The sequence below is a fragment of the Coregonus lavaretus genome (assembly GCF_964263955.1).
Source record: "Coregonus lavaretus genome assembly, chromosome: 26".
NCBI classification, from domain to species: Eukaryota; Metazoa; Chordata; class Actinopteri; order Salmoniformes; family Salmonidae; genus Coregonus; species Coregonus lavaretus.
This window is the reverse complement of record NC_140013.1, coordinates 20,768,075-20,773,358: the sequence shown is the minus strand read 5'-3', so window position 1 is coordinate 20,773,358 and position 5,284 is coordinate 20,768,075.

Genomic DNA, 5,284 nt, shown 5'->3' with positions numbered 1-5,284 from the left:
GGAGTGGTGTCACACTTTTCCCCCCATCGCTAGCAAACACAGCTGATTAAACTAACTGCATTCTGAACTGAAGATCATGATTAGTTGATTACTGGAGTCAGGCGTGTTAGCTGGGGGAAAAGTGTGGCACCAATCAGGCTCCCTAGGACTGGAGTTGCCCATCCCTGCTCTATGTAGAAGTTGCACTTTTAGGCACAGATCCAGGATCAGTTCAGCTGTCCCATATCCTTCCTTAAAGAAGGATATGGGACAGGTGAACTGATCCTGGATTTGTTGCCCAGCCCTTACCTAGATTATGAATCTAAGGAGTGTTCTGCCTCCTTCAGGCCAACTCTGTAATGACACTTCAATGACCACCACCCCATGTCAGTCATCAGACGCCAGTCTAATGGCCTGTGGGGCTGGATGTCATTAGTGATGTCATTAGCTGGTGGGCATGGGAAGAGCTAGCTCTCTCGGTTGTCATGGTGACTGTGTGGACTTAGTATTGAGAGGTACACTCTTGACTTAATGAGCAAGCTCCAAATGGTCTAACATAGCAGCTGTTGCCTCTGTGTGTGTGTGTGTGTGTGTGTGTGTGAGGGAGAGAGAGAGATAGCGAGCAAACATAGCTGCTGTTTCTTATGGCAAGGTTGTTTTAGTTTAATTTCCACAAAATCCAACTCGACCTCGATCTGAAGTCAACCTTGTTATTTAGTTAGCAACCCGATCTACGAGTATGTGAAACAGTTTTGAGCAATACCAACACTGCCCTTTTTAAAAGTTTTTTTGTTGTGGATTTGTGTGTACTTTTTAGCCCTTTTTCTCCCCAATTTCGTGATATCAAATAGGTAGTTACAGTCTTGTCCCATCGCTGCAACTCCCGTACGGAATCGGGAGAGGCGAAGGTTGAGAGCCATGCGTCCTCCGAAACACGACCTAGCCAAGCCGCACTGCTTCTTGACACACTGCTCGCTTAACCAGGAAGCCAGCCGCACCAATGTGTCGGAGGAAACACTGTACAACTGGCGACCTAAGTCAGAGTGCATGCGCCCGGCCGCCACAAGGAGTCGCTAGAGCGCGATGGGACAAGGACATCACAGCCGGCCAAACCCTCCCCTAATCCGGGATGACGCTAGGCCAATTGTACACCGCCTCATGGGTCTCCCGGTCGCCACCGGCTGCGACACAGCCCGGGATCGAACCCGGATCTATAGTGACGCCTCTAGCACTCTAACACGCCACTTCTATACTCATTTGGATTATTTATTTTTCTTCTGGTTGAAACATCAAAGACTTCAACAACCGAACGACTAGTCCGACTAGTCAAGTACATCAACCTACATACAAAAAGGCAAATTTATTTTTACCAGTTTGCAATTTGCAACAAGACAGTTGAATCCTTACAAAATAGATAGCAAAGCACATGTTAGGAACAGATGCAGCTGCTACAGGCTTTCGAGGTAGCAGGTGTTTAGTTTATATAAGGCTTGGCCAATAAACGTCTTCGACTCTTAGTGCTAGTTTTACTCAACATGTTCAAGAAGACAGGTTTTGGATTCAATGATTCCCTATAGTATTTATATATTTTTTTCTTTCTCGGTGCTATGGGATTTGCACCTCAACCTGTAAGTATTCAGACCCCTTTGACTTTTTCCACATTTTGTGAAGTTAAGTTCTAAAATGGATTCAATGTTTTTTCCCCCTCATCAATCTACAAACAATACCCCATAATGACAAAGCAAAAACAGGTTTTTATAAAGTTTTGCAAATGTATTAAAAATAAAAAAACGGAAATATCACATTTGCATAAGTATTCAGACCCTTTCCTCAGTACTTTGTTGAAGCACCTTTGGCAGCGACTACAGCCTCGAGTCTTCTAGGGTATGACGCTACAAGCTTGGCACATCTGTATTTGGGGAGTTTCTCCCATTCTTCTCTGCAGATCCTCTCAAGCTCTGTCAGGTTGGATGGGGAGCGTCGCTGCACAGCTATTTTCAGGTCTCTCCAGAGATGTTCAATCGGTTTCAAGTCCGGGCTCTGGCTGGGCCACTCAAGGACATTCAGAGACTTGTCCCGAAACCACTCCTGCGTTGTCAATTCAAATCAAATGTTATTAGTCACATACACGTGTTTAGCAGATGTTATTGCGGGTGTAGCGAAGTGCTTGTGCTTCTAGCTCCGACAGTGCAGTAATTTCTAACAAGTAATATCTAACAATTTCACAACATATACCCAATACACACATATCTAAGTAAGGAATGGAATTAAGAATATATACAAATATGTACGAGCAATGACAGAGCGGCATGGACTAAGATACAGTAGAATATTATAGAATACAGTTGTCTTGGCTGTGTGCTTAGGGCCGTTGTCCTGTTGGAAGGTGAACCTTCTCCCCAGTCTGAGGTCCTGAGCGCTCTGGAGCAGGTTTTCATCAATGATCTCTCTGTACTTTTCTCCGTTCATATTTACCTTGATCCTGACTAGTCTCCCAGTCCCTGCTGCTGAAAACCACCCCCACAGCATGATGCTGCCACCACCATGCTTCAAGGTAGGCATGGTACCAGGTTTCCTCCAGACGTGACACTTAGCATTCAGGCCAGAGTTCAATCTTGGTTTCATCAGACCAGATAATCTTGCTTCTCATAGTCTGAGAGTCCTTTAGGGGCCTTTTGGCAAACTCCAAGCAGGCTGTCATGTGCCTTTTACTGAGGAGTGGCTTCAGTTTGGCCACTCTACCATAAAGGCCTGATTGGTAGAGTGCTGCAGAGATGGTTGTCCTTCTGGAAGGTTCTCCCATCTCCACAGAGGAACTCTGGAGCTCTGTCAGAGTGACCATCGGGTTCTTGGTCACCTCCCTGACCAAGGCCCTTCTCCCCCGATTGCGAAATTTGGCCGGGCGGCCAGCTCTAGGAATAGTCTTGGTGGTTCCAAACTTCTTCCATTTAAGAATGATGGAGGCCACTGTGTACTTGGGGACCTTCAATGCATCAGAAATGTTTTGGTACCCTTCCCCAGATTTGTGCTTCGACACAATCCTGTCTCAGAGCTCTACGGACAATTCCTTCGCCCTCATGGCTTGGTTTTTGCTCTGACATGCACTGTCAACTGCAGGACCTTATATAGCCAGGTGTGCCTTACCAAATCATGTCCAATCAATTGAATTTACCACAGGTGGACTCCAACCAAAGTTGTACAAACATGTCAAGGATGATCAATGAAAACAGGATGCACTTGAGGTCAATTTCATGTCTCATAGCAAAGGGTCTCATGTAAATAAGGTCTTTCTGTTTTAAAAAACAAACAAAAATTGCAAAAGAAATCGAAAAACCTGTCTTCGCTTTGTCATTAAGGGATATTGTGTGTAGATTGATGAGGGAAAAATTATATTTAATACATTTTAGAATAAGGCTGTAATGTAACAAAATGTGGAAAAAGGGAAGGGGTCTGAATACTTTCCGAATGCACTGTGTATGTGTGTGTGTGTGTGTGTGTGTATATATATATATATATATATACACACACACACACACACACACACACACACACACACACAGTCCCAGTCAAAAGTTTGGACACACCTACTCATTCAAGGGTTTTTCTTTATTTTTATTAACACATATGGAATCATGTAGTAACCAAAAAAGTGTTAAACAAATAAAAATATATTTGAGATTTGAGATTCTTCAAAGTAGACACCTTTTGCCTTCATGACAGCTTTGCACACTCTTGGCAATCTCTCAACCAGCTTCATGAGGTAGTCACCTGGAATGCATTTCAATTAACAAGTGTGCCTTGTTAAAAGTTAATTTGTGGAATTTATTTCCTTCTTAATGCGTTTGAGCCAATCAGTTGTGTTGTGACAAGGTAGGGGTGGAATACAGAAGATAGCCCTATTTGGTAAAAGACCAAGTCCATATCATGGCAAGAACAGCTCAAATAAGCAAAGAGAAATGACAGTCCATCATTACTTTAAGACATGAAGGTCAGTCAATACGGAACATTTCAAGAACTTTGAAAGTTTCTTCAAGTGCAGTCGCAAAAACCATCAAGTGCTATGATGAAACTGGCTCTCATGAGGACTGCCACAGGAAAGGAAGACCCAGAGTTACCTCTGCTGCAGAGGATATGTTCCTTAGAGTTAACTGCACCTCAGATTGTAGCCCAAATAAATGCTTCACAGAGTTCAAGTAACAGACACATCTCAACATCAACTGTTCAGAGGAGACTGCGTGAATCTGGCCTTCATGGTCAAATTGCTGCAAAGAAACCACTACTAAAGGACACCAATAAGAAGAAGAGACTTGATTGGGCCAAGAAACACGAGCAATAGACATTAGACTGTGTAAATATGTCCTTTGGTCTGATGAGTCCAAATTTGAGATTTCTGGTTCCAACCGCTGTGTCTTTGTGAGACGCAGAGTAGGTGAACGGATGATCTCTGCATGTGTGGTTACCACCGTGAAGCATGGAGGAGGAGTTGTGATGGTGTGGGGGTGTTTTGCTGGTGACACCATCTGTGATTTATTTAGAATTCAAGGCACACCAGCATGGCTACCACAGCATTCTGCAGCGATACACCATCCCATCTGGTTTGGGCTTAGTGGGACTATCATTTGTTTTTCAAAAGGACAATGACCCAACACACCTCCAGGCTGTGTAAGGGCTATTTTACCAAGAAGGAGAGTGATGGAGTGCTGCATCAGATGACCTGGTCTCCACAATCACCCGACCTCAACCCAATTGAGATGGTTTGGGATGAGTCGGACCGCAGATTGAAGGAAAAGCAGCCAACAAGTGCTCAGCATATGTGCAAACTCCTTCAAGACTGTTGGAAAAGCATTCCTCATGAAGCTGGTTAAGAGAATGCCAAGAGTGTGCAAAGCTATCATCAAGGCAAACGGTGGCTACTTTGAAGAATCTAAAATGTTAAATATACTACATGATTCCTTATGTGTTATTTCATAGTTTTGATGTCTTCACTATTATTCTACAATGTAGAAAATAGTAAAGATAAAGAAAAGCAATGATGACAGCACAGGTTTCCTTGCAGGTAACCATGGTTAACAGAGGAAGAACAATGATTTCAAGCACCACCCTCCTTTTAAAGTTTCCAGTCTGTTATTCTAACTCAATCAGCATGACAGAGTGATCTCCAGCCTTGTCCTCGACAACACTCTCACCTGTGTTAACGAGAGAATCACTGACATGATGGCAGCTGGTCCTTTTGTGGCAGGGCTGAAATGCAGTGGAAATGTTTTTTTGGGATTAAGTTAATTTTCATGGCAAAGAGGGACTTTAC